Genomic DNA, 17651 nt, shown 5'->3' on the forward strand with positions numbered 1-17651 from the left:
AAGTGTGGGCAGAGAGAAAGTGGGTGAGGAGGAGATGGATAGACAGTGGGGCAAGGAGGAGGTGGACAGAAAGAGGGGAGGAAAGAATAGATGGGCTGAGAGGAGGGGGAGAAGAAAACTGGCAGGGAGGAGGTGAGGACGAGGTGGGCAGAGAACAGGATGAGAAGGAGAATGGTAGATAGTGTGTGAGGAGTTGATGGACAGAGAGGAAGGAAGGAGGCAATGGACAAAGAAGGGAGGAAAAGATATATGCATTATATGTGACATTATATAGGCATTAATGTAGGTGCATTATATATGACACACATATACATATTGTAATATGTAGGCTAAATATTTTACTATATTAAGTTGTCGTGTGCTATATTACAAGTACATAATCTGTACACAATATAATTAAATGAGATCAAATAAAAATCAGTCAATCAGTTCAGCAACAATAATGTGCAGTAGTGAGGTATGGGCTTGTAATGCGAAAATTATTCTAAACTGTTGCTTCCCAGTGAACAACAGACAAATAAATATTGGTAATTACTGGAACTAGTAAATATGCGAAATCAAACATAGAATCAAGGAATCAAGCTAGAGTGGAAGGCGTAATTGCAACTGCAGTGCAAATGAAATGTAGGTGGATAAGATGGAATTCGGAAGTTTTGCAATAGATTCCAACAGATAAGAAAAATATGGACTGAGAACCTAATGGGAGATGCGTAGATGACATCACATAGTATGCAAGTGTAATGTGGGTGCATTTGGCTGACTAATACCAAGAAAGTCTTAGAGGAAGCTTTTACCCAACAGGAGATAAAAAATGGCGGATGATAACGACTATCCATGGACTGCAAACTGTTTCTAAGTAGGAAGAGTCTGATTACTTATGATCTCCACTTTGTAAGATGTCATTCTCCTTGATGAGCAATAAATCCACATCCTTTGCCCAGATGCACATTTACATTCGACCTCCATTGCGAATCTAAACTTAGTGAGCACAGAGGATGATGATGTTTGGTTTGTGGGGCGCTCAACTGCCCGTACAAATTCCCAACCTTTGCTCAGTCCAAACTCGCCACTTCAATGAATGATGATGAACTGATGAGGACAACACAAACACGCAGTCAACTCAGGGCAGTTGAAAATTCTTGACCACGCCGGGAATAGAACCCGGGATCCCGTACTCGGGAAGCGAGAACACGAGTGCGAGCACAGAGGATATGGACGGGAACTGCAGATAGGTGGTGCTAAGTGGCAATGTGAGTCAGCCGGAGAACATGCCGAGATACTCTGCGCATTTGCGATAAACACAGTGATTAAAGCAACTGACTATTAAACAAGAAATCCCCCTTTCGAGTCCCGGTCCAATACAAATTTTCACTCATCCCCACAGATTTCACACAAAGTTCGGACGCAGTTGATATCATTAGTTCCTTCCCCTTCCTTTCCTTCCTCCCCCTTCAATTTACATACTTGTTTTAACTGCATAAAACTAATGTTTATCTTTAAATGAAGTTGGTTAAAAGCAAGTATTAAATGTTTGCGCCACGTCTAAGTGCAGCAGAGCTGTATTAAGGGATAAATTATGTTCTGCAGGTGTAACAGGGTGTAGGGGGCAAGGGATGTGTGGTACAAGCGTGGTAGAAGATAGTTGACCAGATTGTGGTCATGCACTTCCCTCCTGCATAGGTCTGCAAACCAAAGAGCAAGCAGGTGATCCCCAGTCTGTCTACCCCACTACATCAAGAATAGCAACTACAGGCTGTTTCACAAAGCTACACCTCGCCCCCTCAGTGCGCATTCGGAATCACTTGTGATGTGGTGCCCAGACACAAAGTGCATTAACACTGCATTGAATGCAGATACGAGATACTACTAATACTACTCAAATAATACACATGGACAGAATCTACATAGATCTCTGCACACTGTTCTACAGTGCTAGAGAGGAAATTTATTCTTAATCAACCTGTATGGTAGCTGTAGTGTTCTTCTGAGTAAGGCAACTTCCACCACCACAAGCACTACTCACTTCTCAGTTTACAGATAGACTATGCCTCCCCAACATTTCTTAAACCATTCTCTTAGGTGAGTAGGCAAAATAACTGCACTGAGCTTGTGTTTGTATACACTGATGAGTCAAAACATTATGACCATCTGCTTGATAGCTTTCCTGTCCGTCTTTGGAAGGAAATACATAGCTGATTCTGCGTTTCAGAGATGCGACAGTTTGTTGGTAGGTTAGTGGAGGTCTGTAGCAATAGACGTCTAAGCACAAGTCATGTAATTCGCATAAATAACGGGCCGCTGATTTGCGTACGCCGTGATGGCGCCCGACAGCGACCCACATTGCTTCCATAGGAAGACATCAACATGAGTTCACTACAATGCTCCTCGAAACACTATAGCACGGTTCAGGCTCCGAGACACGGACAGCTACAATGCTCAAAGATGACATCGCCTTCGGGGAAGATTCAAGTATGAAGGAATGGAGGTGGTCCGCAGCTGCCAACGTCAAATGCAAGCGCAGGAGAATGTCTCCCATAGCATAATACTGCTCCCACTAGCCTGTGTCTGTGGCGTGCTGCACGTTTCGAGGTGCCAGTCACCTCGATGACGGCGTTTGTGGAGACGACCATCGATCTAATTTAGTAAAAAAAAACTGAAGAGCCGACACCTTTCCATCGATCGACGATCTAATCCCGATGGTCCCATCTACATTTATATCACACTCCGCAAGCCACCCAATGGTGTGTGGCGGAGGGTATTTTCGGTACCACTATCTGATCCCTCCAACCCTGTTCCACTCGCGAATAGTGCGTGGGAAGAATGATTGTCGGTAAGCCTCTGTATTGGCTCTAATTTCTCTAATTTTCTCCTCTTGGTCAATACGCGAGATGTATGTGGGGGGAAGCAACATGCTGTCCGATTCCTTCTGAAAATTGCTGTCCTGAAATTTCAACAGTAAATGTCTCCGTGATGCGCAACGCCTCTCTCGTAACGTCTGCCAGTGGAGTTTGTTTTACCGTCTCCGTAACGCTCTCTCGCCAGCTAAACGATCCCCTGACGGGACGCTCCGCTCTTCTCTATCTCACCTATCAGTTCTACCTGATAGGATCCCAGATAAATGAACAATACTGAAGAATCGGGCGAGAAAGCACCTTATAAGCCACTTCTTTCGTGAATGAGTTACATTTACTTAAAATTCTTCTGATGAAATCTGGTGTCTGTTTTTCCCACTATCCGTTTTATATCGTCATTCCACTTAAGGTCGCTCTGAATAGTTAGGCCTAGATATTTTACGGCAGACCCTGTCTCTGGCTGTTTTTCATCAATAGTGTAGCTGTACAGTAGTGAATTTCTTTTTCTGTGTATGCGCAATATGTTACTTTTATTTACGTTCAGGGTCAACTGCAAGAGCCTGCACCATTCATTGACTCTCTGCAGGTCGTTCTGCAAATTCGTACTATTTTCTAGCGTTGCTACTTTGGTATAAACGACTGTATCATCTGCGAATAGCCTTAAAGAGCATCCGACACTTTCTACTAGATCATTTGTATGTATTGTAAACAGCAATGGTCCTATCACACTTCCCTGTGGTACTCCGGATATTACCTTTAAATCTGTCGATTTAGTTCCGTTAAGAGCGACGTACTGAGAAAGTCTTGAATCCAATCGCAGGCCTACTCCGATACCCCGTACTCTCGCTTTTTTTCCCATTAAAGGCAGTGCGGGACGGTGTCAAGTGCCTTACTGAAATCAAGGAACACGGCATCAACCTGAGCCCCATTGTCCTCTGCGCTGTAGATCTCATGGAGGAACAGAGCGAGCTGAGTTTCGCAGTGTCTCTATTTGAGGAATCCATGTTGATTTTTATAAAGGAGATGTTCATTTTCCAAAAACGTCATAATTCTTGAAAATAAACCATGTTCCATAATTCTACAACAGATTGACGTGAACGATATAGGTCTATAATTGTGTGGATCTGTCTTACGGCCTTTCTTAAAAACGGGAATGGCCTGCGCTTTTCTCCAGTCGTTAGGTATCTTTCGTTGCTCAAGCGATCTACGATAAATTACTGCTAGAAGGGGAGCAAATTCTTTCGCATAATCTTTATAGAATCTTATAGGTATTTCATCTGGTCCTGAAACCTTTCCGCTACTAAGCGATTGTAGCTGCTTTAAAATTCCGCGATCGGTTATCTCAATATCTGCCTTTTCGATATTCGTACGACGATAGAAACGAGGGACAGTGTTAACGGTATTCTGCGGTGAAGCAACTTCGGAAGACCGAATTCATTATTTCGGGCTTCTCTCTGTTATCTTCCGTTTCGGTGCCGGTGTGGTCGCTGAGAGAATGAATAGACGATTTTGGCCCACTTACGGATTTTACATACGGCCAAAGTCCCTTAGGGTTTTTACTTTCAAAATCATTGAACGCTTCTGTCATTGCTCTCCTTACGCTCATTTTCGCTTCGTTCAGCTTTTGTTTGTCAGCCAGGTTTTTAATTCTCTTGAATCTGAGATGAAGGGCTCTTTGTTTACGTGGCGCTTTTCTAACACGGATGTTAAACTGTGATGGACCTTTACCATCCCTTGAAACCTTGCTCATAACATACTTGTCTTTGAATTTTTTCCATTTGTTCTCCACATCTTCGTCCTCATCACCGAATATTTATTGCTGACTGCTGAGTATTCTGAAATTTGTATCCTGTCACCCTAGCTGAGCAAATATATCTTCCTACCTTTCTTAACATTCCTTGTAGGACCCGTCGTCATAGATGTTGTCACAGCCTTATGATCACTGGTACCTTCCTCTACGTTAACTGATTCGATAAATTCTGGTCTATTTGTTGCCAGGAGGTTTAAGACGTTACCCTCACGAGTTGGTTCTCTAACAATCTGCTCAAAGTAAATTTCGCTCAAGACATCCAGAACAATGCCACAAGATTCCCTGTCTCTGGCACCAGTTTTGATGGCATAACTCTCCCAGTCTATTTCTGGCAAGTTGAAGTCACCCCTTATTACAACGGCAGAAAAGTTACTAATGATACTCAGCAAGTTCTATCTGAAGTGCTCTACAACTCCAGATACTGATCCATTGGTCTATAAAAGCATTCGATCACCATTTTTGACCGTTCTTTGATACTCAACGTCTCCCAGATTAATTCACATTCGAAATCCGTGATAACCTCGCTAGATTTAATCGAATTTTTAACTGCAATAAACACCCCGCCACCATTGGCGACTAACCTATCCTTACGAAAAGCGTTCCAATCTGAACTTAGGATTTCGTTGTCATTGATTACAGCTTTTTGTTACCAATACTATCTGTGCATTATAACCTTCAGTAAGCGATTATAATTCTGGGACCTTTCCTTGGATGCTCCTGCAGTTTACTAAAATAATATTAATCTTTTCTATCTCTGATCTGCGAGGACCAAGATTCTCTGAGGTCGATGTGGCTGATTTAATGGGCTCATCGTCTTTGATCCCAAGGGAAGGGTTCTCTAACCTAAAAAAACCCCATGTGCATGCCACACGTACTCCGTTACCCTAGCAGCCGTTTCCTGTGCGCAGAGCATGCCTGACCTATTAAGGGGAACCCTACAATTCTGCACCCGACAGCGGAGGTCGAGAAATTCGCATCCGATAGCGCCTGGTTTAGACCTCCCACTCTACTCCAAACATGAGGACCGCGATGCTACAAATAGACAGCTTAGCTGTACCCCACGTGCGTTGCTAGTTGCCTTCACCAAATCAGCCAGCGGCCGAAAGGAGCCGAGAATGGCCTCAGAAACCAAGCAGCAGGCGTTATTTGTGCCCATATGTGCCATTACATGTAGCCAGTTGTACCCAGTATACTCTACAGCCGCCATCAGGGCCTCCTCCACATTATGAATGAGACCTCCTAGCAAACATACTGAATGCACACTGAAATTCTTTCCCGCCTTGCCTGATGTCTCCATGAGGGGCTCCAGCATCCACCTAACATTGGAGCTCCCAATGACTAGCATCCCCATCTTCTGCACTTGTCCGGACAGGGCACGAAAATCGACCTCTGGCCCAACAGGAGAGGCATACCGTATTGGCTCGGAGTTATAATCAGCACTGGGTAGCACCTCGTACCTGTTGCTAAGACAGGAAGCCAGCCACACAGCCTGCTCCCTCTTTTGCCTTCCGCCCAGCGACACGCTAACCCACCACTGTCTGCCACCCACTCTGGAGTGAGGACAGATCGATCAGATGTTGCATATCAGAAGCTGCAGCAACGTCCGGATCACCATGGGATTCCAGTGGCACCAAAGGTGTCGCAGATCCCGTAACTGGCGCCCCAACGTCACCGCAACTTTGAGCATTTGCTAGTAGGTTGTTGACAGTAGCCAACGCAGCTTCCAGCTGTTTACAGACAGCAACCAGCTCTCCTTGTATCCGCTCACAACAAGCACACTCCATAACCATATCATACTGTGTATAAAATAGATATGAGGTCTCTAATGGCGCTACTGAGTTTGAAATGGAAATGGAACTGAGTGTTTGACGTCATTGGCCGGAAGGCTCCTTGCAGGGCAAGTCCGGCTGCCTTGGTGCAGGTCTTATTACATTCGACGCCACATTGGGCGACCTGCGCGCTGGATGGGGATGAAATGATGGTGAAGGCACCCAGTCCCTGAGAGGAGAAAATCTCCGACCCAGCTGGGAATCGAACCCGAGCCCATACGACGGCAATCCATCATGCTGACCACTCAGCTATTGGGGCGGACAGTTTGAAAATATGTCAAAGAAGAATAAAGTAACTCTAAAAGTTGCTGTGCAGATTTCTCGCTGTACTCTGAGACCGCAAGTTATTAAACAGAAATAAATTTCTTTACTGAAGTTGATGTGTTTACAGAAATCTGTTATTAAAAATCCTGTTTGCCAATAATTTATTGTACGAGATAAATATTCAAACCAGACTGCATTGATCTAAGCTGTGTGCTGTCTACTAGCACAAAATTAAAACCTAGTGGCGTGACGGAGTTTCGTCCCATGTACACTGCAGTCGTAACTTGACGACGTAGGTGGGTCAAAAAGGGAACATGTATGGGTGGTCTGCTGCGGTGTTCCATGTTCAACAATGTACAATGAATGGTGTGCTCCAAAACATTTGTGAATGCACCAGCATTGTGCTCTTTTTGCAAAGATGATACAGATCACCATCTATCGTACTTTCCTAATTCACAGAGCAGACAAGCCTCCGAACCCCACATTCTGAGAAGAATCGTAGTCGTCCAACCATTTAGCGCCTAGTGGTATTTTCACTGTCCATCTGTCTCTTTCCAGTGACGCTCTCGACAGCAGCACATGAACATGCGACCACCTTCGCCGATTTCGAGATACTCGTTCACAGGATCTGCATAATAATGAGCTGCCCTTTGTCGAAGTCTCTTATCCCAATGTATTTCTCCATTTTCAACCCATATTTTCACTAGAGTGATCCCTCATCTGTGTCTGCTCCTCTTACATGCTTCTGTTACCATATCACATGCCCACAATGCCAGCACGCAACATCCAACGTGGCGGTGGGCAGTCGTCATAATGTTTTGTCTTATCAGTGTGGTAGAGCTATTTTCGTATATTAAGTGAGTATTCTCACTTATTTGCAGTTGCTAAAGGAGATATTATATAAAAAACATCTGGAGCAGTCAACTGCCTACCAAACTGAGGAGCCTCTCTGACTGTCTACCACACTGAAGAGCCTGCCCGAAGTGTAACATGCTGTCAGCATACATTCCACCATGGCGATTTCATTGTTTCCACTATCACTGTCTGGAATACTTTACACAGCATGAGGGGTATCAAATGCAAAACCCCAGCCCTCCCAACATCTGAAGAGACCCAGAGGCTTAAATTGGCTCCCTCTGCAACAGAAGGTGGTCACCTAGATGTTATAAAACTTCACATATTTTAGCATGAGTCAATCAATGCATTACAGGAGGTTATTGTCCTAAACTTGAATGTGGTCAGTCCTATTCCATCAGACATTTTCACTCCCATCTTGGAAGATACAATGTAGTTGCATGGCAGCTGGCTCCACTCAGTGCAGCCCACTCTTACAAGTGCCAGCAGTTCATTTTCCCACATCACACACTGAAAGCGTTGGATAAAGGCTGTCAGGTGGAAGCAGTATTTTTTGATTTCTTAAAAAACACTTACTGTCAAAAGTTCGATCATATGGGATGTTAAGCGAAATTTACGACTGGAATGAGGACTTTTTATTAGAGAGTATGCACCATATTGTCTAGGATAGAGAGTCATCATCTCAGATGTAGAGGAGTATTGGGGTAAAGCAGATATGGCCCCACTCTGCAATGTTGCCAGATGTATCCAAGATGGCGCGGATGACCTCATTCAAGATGGCGGATTTTGGCGGGATGTTTGAATTTTGGCATGCCCCCCCCCCCCTAGCCTAGAAGAATTTCAGGAAGTTCAAATTCCAGCAGGATAATGCATCACACCCCGGATATCTCTATTAAGCAAAGAAAACCACAGGAAGATAGGTCACTTGGGCTACCTCCACTACCCTAAGTCACCCGACAACCACTTCCTCCTATAAACTGGCGCTAAGTTTGAATTTTGACAGTAAACAAAGGTCACTTGGGCTTTCACTGCTAATCTATGAAAATGATGCGAATGAAAGGACACTTGTACTAACCTCATCACCTGACCGCCACCTCCTCCTAAGGATTCCTGGGAAATGGACTTGGAGGTAAGTCTTTATTTAAACAATTTCATGCAGGTGTGTTCACCACGAGGCCTGGACTCCAACTAACTTAGTACACATCGCCACCACCAGAGGGAGCCCTCATCTGTAACGGAATCCAAGATGGCAGCATCCAGTGTATTCACCACGAAATCCGGACTCCAAGTGACTTAGTACATATTGCCACCACCAGAGGGCACTACCGTGACGTCAGATGATGACAGAAGTACCATAATCCAAGATGGCAGCATACATTTTGTTCGCCACGTGACCTAGTACATATCGCCACCGCCAGAGGGTGCTACCGTGACGTCAGGTGGTGACACAAGTACTGTAATCCAAGATGGTGGCATACATTTTGTTCGCCACGTGCTGTAGTACATATTGCCACCTTTAAGGGCACTACCATGACGTCAGGTGATGACGCAAGTACCATTATCCAAGATGGAGGCAAACAGTGTATTCACCACATGGTCTGGACCTAGTACCCAGCACCAGCACTAGAGGGCGCTGTCCTGACGTCAGCTGATGACATTCTGGAGTGTGGGAAATGGCGGGAACCAATAGGAACCCCTAATCCACTCACAAGTTCGACGTCAGCCAGTAGGTTGGAAGTATCTCGTGACGTCATTGTAGGAGATATAGGTGAGGCTCAGCAGCTCTGGGGCCTCAGTCTTGTTCAGTCAGTCAGCAGAAGAAGAAGAAGAAGAACCATGAAGCGTCAATAGCAATTGCTCTCCAGCACAGTCACGCAGAACAGGATTAAACGGAAAATTAAGTATCCCATATCACATTATTCTCTCTCATTACCCTTATTACTATTATTATTATTATTCAAAATTTTCACGTCTTGGTCCACATCTAATGCTACCTCGTCTTTGTTCAACAAGGTCAAGCACCAACATGCCTAGCTCTGCTGACATGTCCAGACCTGTAGCAACCTCGCCTGCCATCTCGTTGAGACCTACAGCAACAGCCTCCAGTGCGTCTGGACCAGTAGCAACCACATGGGATCTGGTAGCGCACATAGCCCACTTATTGGATCAGGACAAAGAGTTGCTGCTGTCCATCCCACTCATTGATTTATGTGATGAGGACACGCCGTATGCCCCTGACACATCGAATGCTGTCGCTGGTGGTGTTAAACAACAAGATGGAGGTCAGTACTGGTCGCCAACATATATGACCCATCCCAGCAGAATATCCCTGTGGTAGCTCACCCACAGAGTACGGATACTGTGAATAAGAAGAAGGTGTCGAGTGCACCTACGCTTTTTACCTTCATGTACAATTTAACTACCAGTGTATCGAAACGTGTGAACATTGCTACAGAAGCGCATCATGTATGGGATTTGCATGTCAGTATGGAGATTGAAAATGTATCCTAATGTGTTAAAGTGCCAATTTCCCAGTTCGACTGGGATTTAATATGCGGTGCAGAGCGCTACATAAATCAGCAGATGACTACCGAACATTATCCAACTCATTCTCCCCCAGAAATTCGCCTTACTGGTGTGACACTTTCTATTACAACAGTGTATGATGACTGTGCATTACGTGTGAAATCCTTACATTATGAAGTTATACGATCTGGACTCTGCCATACGTCTTGCACTGGACAGACTGAATCGTTGGTGGCCTAACATAGACTCTGCATGCAATGATGTTGTAAACTCCCTACATGTGCATAGTATATATGTTGACGATCTTAAGCAACACCTTTGTTCGCACATGAACCCTAAACCCAAAGACAAACAGATCAAATGTCTGTGTGAAAAACCTCAGTACTGTGAGTCATCTATTGGCTTGAGTGAAATACATGCTGAATTTATTGCTTGCCAAAAAGCTTTATTTGGTAAATACTGTACAGGTGCGAAGAAGAAGAAGATACATATAGATTCTAATGATAGTCCTGAAATACTACACCCCATATATGATTTTTAAATAACTAATGATATATAATCTCAAACAGTGTTTATGTTTTATTTCATACCTCTCTCATTATAATCAATGTATTAAAACTACACTCCTGGAAATGGAAAAAAGAACACATTGACACCAGTGTGTCAGACCCACCATACTTGCTCCGGACACTGCGAGAGGGCTGTACAAGCAATGATCACACGCACGGCACAGCGGACACACCAGGAACCGCGGTGTTGGCCGTAGAATGGCGCTAGCTGCGCAGCATTTGTGCACCGCCGCCGTCAGTGTCAGCCAGTTTGCCGTGGCATACGGAGCTCCATCGCAGTCTTTAACACTGGTAGCATGCCGCGACAGCGTGGACGTGAACCGTATGTGCAGTTGACGGACTTTGAGCGAGGGTGTACAGTGGGCATGCGGGAGGCCAGGTGGACGTACCGCCGAATTGCTCAACACGTGGGGTGTGAGGTCTCCACAGTACATCGATGTTGTCGCCAGTGGTCGGCGGAAGGTGCACGTGCCCGTCGACCTGGGACCGGACCGCAGCGACGCACGGATGCACGCCAAGACCGTAGGATCCTACGCAGTGCCGTAGGGGACCGCACCGCCACTTCCCAGCAAATTAGGGACACTGTTGCTCCTGGGGTATCGGCGAGGACCATTCGCAACCGTCTCCATGAAGCTGGGCTACGGTCCCGCACAGCGTTAGGCCGTCTTCCGCTCACGCCCCAACATCGTGCAGCCCGCCTCCAGTGGTGTCGCGACAGGCGTGAATGGAGGGACGAATGGAGACGTGTCGTCTTCAGCGATGAGAGTCGCTTCTGCCTTGGTGCCAATGATGGTCGTATGCGTGTTTGGCGCCGTGCAGGTGAGCGCCACAATCAGGACTGCATACGACCGAGGCACACCGGGCGAACACCCGGCATCATGGTGTGGGGAGCGATCTCCTACACTGGCCGTACACCACTGGTGATCGTCGAGGGGACACTGAATAGTGCACGGTACATCCGAACCGTCATCGAACCCATCGTTCTACCATTCCTAGACCGGCAAGGGAACTTGCTGTTCCAACAGGACAATGCACGTCCGCATGTATCCCGTGCCACCCAACGTGCTCTAGAAGGTGTAAGTCAACTACCCTGGCCAGCAAGATCTCCGGATCTGTCCCCCATTGAGCATGTTTGGGACTGGATGAAGCGTCGTCTCACGCGGTCTGCACGTCCAGCACGAACGCTGGTCCAACTGAGGCGCCAGGTGGAAATGGCATGGCAAGCCGTTCCACAGGACTACATCCAGCATCTCTACGATCGTCTCCATGGGAGAATAGCAGCCTGCATTGCTGCGAAAGGTGGATATACACTGTACTAGTGCCGACATTGTGCATGCTCTGTTGCCTGTGTCTATGTGTCTGTGGTTCTGTCAGTGTGATCATGTGATGTATCTGACCCCAGGAATGTATCAATAAAGTTTCCCCTTCCTGGGACGATGAATGCACGGTGTTCTTATTTCAATTTCCAGGAGTGTATTTTTTTTCAATGCTATACGAGTTACTGATATGATAAAGTTACTAACCATGGGTAAAATATATAGCTGTTTTCTCTGTGTAGTCAATATAGCTCAGTCGGTTAAGTGATGGAACTATAGTGGCTACACATACTATTATTATCCTTTCAAGTGTATTTTTCTATATATAGGTCAAATACTTGTCTGTACCTGGCACAATTAGTATCATAGCGGTCTGGGTGAAGCACACTCGCCACAAGGACTTTGTTGTCGGTGACTGGTCCTGTGAAGATGCAAATGAAGACCTGAAGAAGAAGAACAAGAAGAATGGAATTCTCCTTCCTGATAATGTACGATAAATTATTGTAGACCCATCCAATTGTGCGAAGACCAATGTCCTCATGACTGTGCTGACACATGTAGATGGGGTCCGATTTGAACATGTTTGTGTATTCCCAAAAACACTCTTTCAACCCAAGTATCAGCTATTGCAAGAGATATTGCGCGGTGTAGATGGTGTTGCACACACGGCATTCAGTGAAAGTGGTGATATCTCTCTACCTGAAAAAGCAAAGCCAAACTCAGTCTTCATATTTGACGATGTTGTCGTGGAAAACCAAGACCAAATTCGAAAATATTTCTATTTCGGTCGTCACAGGGGCGCTAATGTTTTTATCTAAGTCAAACATATTCCAGAATCCCCAAACAGCTGATTAGGGATAACACAAACCTCATTATAGCCTTCAAAGAAGACAACAAGAATTTAAAACACATTTACCAGGCACATGTCGGAACGGATATGTCGTTCAATGACTTTGTAAAGATACGTGCAGATTGCTAGAATCATTCACAGTATGGATTTCTCGTTATTGATAAAACAAGAAAACTGGGCGACGGTAGATACAGGCAAAACTTTCAAGAGTTTTTGCTAATATAGCACAGTAAGAGATGTTAGTACATCCGTCTACGCTACGCCATGGACAAATTCGCTCGTATGTCTACCTCTCAACCCGAGAGGATGGGTGTACACAGACAGAACATTCGCCTGTACATGGATGTGAAAATTCAAGCATAAAGCTGCAGGTATGCGCAAGGAACTAGAGACGTATAATAGACTCTTCTGAAAATGGTGAATGCGTTAAACGAGCTGGTTAATCAAGTCAGTAAGAAAGTAACTGACTTGCTATTCAGGGAAAAATAGATGTAGACTACCGTGTTGCTGAAAATGGCGATCAGGATCATAGTAAGAGGGGGAAGAAAATAACCGGATATATAAAGCATCACGCTGCAGAGATGTCTCATTAGTATACACCGAGATGTCGATGAAGGAGAAAGTGATTCAGGTGCGTAAAGCAGATCGTGAGAAATTACGGCTGCTGAGGTTAGGGCATATGGACCGACAGTAAACACTAAGAGAGACCTTTAAGCCGGTTACTGAAACCCTCCGACAGCTCTCAGCGAAAACTAAAATACACGATAACGAGGGTGTTGCCATTGATGAATTCATTATTCGTCACACCGCTGGTCAGATAGATGGAACATTCGGCGTTAGCAGGAGAAGGCCGTACATGTTGGGTACGCATCCTATAACTGTAACTGAAGACACAATACAGATTGGTGATAGACGGTTTGAGAGAACATCCGGCTTAATGAATCTTATTTTCCTGAGACCTACCAAAAAACCTATAAATTATTCAGTTACTGATAGGGAAGCGTACTGTGAAATACTGCACATGACTGGTGTACCCAAGATCACGAAAAGCCTGAGCAACAAGAAATATAAAGCCATTATAAAACCAATACTTGAAGGGGAAAACAACAACTGCGGCAGCAGCGGTGATGGTATTGACATTGAGGATAAAGCAGTGAACAATCGAATCCCTCAGCATATATATTATGACGACCCCAACGAACTAATAGATTGTCTACGGCTGCTCATGGCATCAGCTCATTCGAATGAGGTTTCGATAATCTCAGTGCTTAGAAAGAGAAGTATGGAGACGGTAGTTCGAGAACTGCACAAGCCAGCACGCAAAACATACCCTCCCAGGCATGTTGTGATTAAAGGGTTGGGTGACTTGTGGCAAGCTGATCTTATAGATATGAGGCAATATTCACATGAGAATAATGGATTCAAATACATTTTAATGGTTATTGATACATACTCCAAATTTGTCTGGGCATCACCTGTCGCCGGCCGGGGTGGCCGAGCGGTTCTAGGCGCTACAGTCTGAAACCGCGCGACTGCTACGGTCGCAGGTTCGCCTGCCTCGGGCATGGATGTTTCTGATGTTCTTAGGTTAGTTAGGTTTAAGTAGTTCTAAGTTCTAGGGGACTGGTGACCTCAGAAGTTAAGTCCCATAGTGCTCAGAGCCCCCCCCCCCCCCCCCACTACCTGTCAAAACAGAACCATGTCGCTATTGTTTTTGAGGGTTTGCTGCAGACAGGAACGAATCGATGCCTAGACAACCTCCAAACCGATCACGGTGGGTAGTTCTACAATAGGTATTTCAAGACAGTGATGCAGCGGTACGGAATACGTCACTACTCGACATTCACTCACCCGAACGCGAGTAACGCGGAGCGCCTGAACCGAACAATAAAAGGCCGAACGTGGATTCGTTTTAATCTTCGCAGCTCATACAAATGGACACACATCCTCCCATAAATAATCGAAACAAACATAGCACAATAAAAATGAGACCAATCGATGTTCGTGATAATGAACTCATGGATAAGGTGTACTACCGCATTAAGATGCTGGATCCACGCAAACAGAAATTTAATGTAGGTGATTTGGTACGTATCTCAAAACACAAGACGGCATTTGAGAGATCATACCTACCGAACTGGTCAACTGAGAAATTAACAGTTTCAAAGGTGCAACGAACGAATCCTAGAACTTATATATTAAAGGATAGTAAAGGTGAAGAAATTGCAGGCTGCTTCTACACTGAGGAGATGCAGAAAAGCTCAGAACCGGATGTTTTTCTCGTGGAGTGAGTCATAAGACGTCGGGGAAATGAAGCACTAGCCAAATGGCTTGGTTTTCCTACTACTCAAAACAGTTGGAACTATTTGCTATATAATCGTCGTGCATTGTCCACAACCACCACAGTAGCGTAACATGCGCGCTAGAAGACGCATTAGAGGAGGTGGAATTACACACCCCTGGGTACAACAACGGTGGACCTGGGACAAAGCTTCAGAAACGCTTGGAGCGAGGTGATAAGGTAGTTAATCCGCTCGACGAAGCATGTATGGAACACGACATTGCATACGCTGCAAATAAAGATCCATCAAGTCGTCACATTGCAGATAGGATTTTAGCTGATAATGCTAAGGCGATACAGCGAAGAAAGGATATTGGTATAGGTCAACGCATCGCAGCTTTTGCAGTTAATAAAATACGTGGAAAAATCAAGTTGGGTTTAGAAGTGATGAATTTCAAGCGAGCTATGAATGCTGCACTTTGCGCACTAAACAAGGAGAACAAGAACAAGAAGGGTTGTTTGAAGAACTGTATCCTCACAGCGATGTGTGCAGCTAAAAACGTACTGAAGCAGAAAGATGCGGGAAGAAGAAGAAGAGGATCGGGTAAAGCACCTCGAGTTCTTCCAATACGCAAGACATCCGCTGGTTTTATTCCTTTTCTCATCTCGGCCCTCTCCGCGCTCTCGGCGGTAGGTTCCCTCGCCAGTGGTGCTCCAGCTATTGCTCGAACGGTCAAGAACGCGCAAAACTCCCAAGCACAGTTAATTAAGAGGCGATACGACGTAAGCGCATGATGGAAGCCGCAGCCATTGGAAAAGGACTATACTTGAAATGGTACAGGAAATGGCTTGGTCTATTCATAAATAAAAAAAGCCCATTAGCAGTCCTACCAGATCGACCACTCACAAATACAGATTTTCTTAAGTTTGTTAGAGATAAATCAAGATACCACGATTCCGTGGGGTATTTATGCGGGATACATTACCGGAGACTGTGTGGAAAGCTGGTGAATGCAGTATTATGAATTTAGATGTTGCTGGAGGCCCCACCACCCACTGGATGTCATATGTTAAGAAAGATGCGGATACCGTCTACTATGTCGACTCATTTGGTGACTTGCAGCCGCCAGAAGAATTACAACAATACTTCACTCACAGAAGACATGTGCTCTACAATTATCGACGCTATCAGGACTTAAATACACACCTCTGTGGACATCTATGCACCATGTTTCTCTTGACGTTCACAAAGAAGAAGCACACTATTTAAGGAGGAGGTTTAAACATTCATTCCTCAGCTGAGGTTTAGATGCAGCGTCGTAAACTTTGACGTTAAAAGGACGATCATCTGTATTGCATGCAAATTACTTCCCGCCAATTGATTTGAGCGTTGATCAATAGACTATTGCATTGATTGGACTGGAGACGTACAACAGCATCCCGAATATCACCGAGACTAACAATAAACTGCATCTAGATATTAATGGTGAAAAAGATATTGTGGAAATAGAACCGGGTGCGTACGGTATCGACGATTTAAACAAAGTCTTAAAACAGTCTGGATAAGGTATTGAACTACGTGTAAACATCAATACTCTTAAATCTGAAGTAAGGACTGTAAATGCAACGATTGACTTCAACCAGAAAGGTTCAACAGGGCGCCTGCTGGGTTTCACAGAAGGACAGATTTTGAAGAAGGATCCAAGTAAATTTTACAAGTCAGATCAGACAGTGGACATACTCCCCATCAGCACAATCTGTGTCGAGTGTAACATTGTAACGAACTCCTATCTCAACGATAGTCTGATTCACACTATTTACGGATTCTTCCCCTCAGTTGCAATAGGGTATACGATTGTTGAGACCCCTTCCAATGCAATATACCTTCCAGTGACAGCTCAGACATCGGACTATTTGGAGCTGCGTATTGTTGACCCGAATAATCAGCTTGTTGACTTTCGCGATGAGGAAATCATTGTACGATTACGCAATCCACAGCGTGCCACTTTGCTACCGGACAGCAAAGTGATAACATCTGTGAACTATGAGTTTCTTAAATCCCTTGGTCTGTAGCTGTGCAATGACGTCATCACTCAATATAACCAGTCCAGTAGAGTATGACGAGAGAATTATACATCAGGAATACTTCTCTCATAAACCTCACGCTTCAACCACGTTTAACAAAACGCAGTGAAATCAGGATTGTCGTCCAACACCAAGATGCACTCACTCTTCCATGCAAGAGTTTCATATATCTAGAGGGATCTTTCAGGAAAACTGATGGCAGCGATCTAGTGGGATCCAAGCCGACACATAATGCTTTAGCATTCCTGTTCCAAGAGAACCACTATGAACTCAATGGGTCTGAGATCGAGCATACACGTAATGTTGGCATAACATCAACGCTTAAAACATACGTCTCGGCATCATCAGCAGATTTGCATAGTTTAGAAAATGCAGGATGGTTCATAGACGATCCAGAGGATAGAACAGTTGAAG

The sequence above is a fragment of the Schistocerca americana genome, chromosome 1 (genome assembly GCF_021461395.2).
Source record: "Schistocerca americana isolate TAMUIC-IGC-003095 chromosome 1, iqSchAmer2.1, whole genome shotgun sequence".
Lineage (NCBI taxonomy): Eukaryota > Metazoa > Arthropoda > Insecta > Orthoptera > Acrididae > Schistocerca > Schistocerca americana.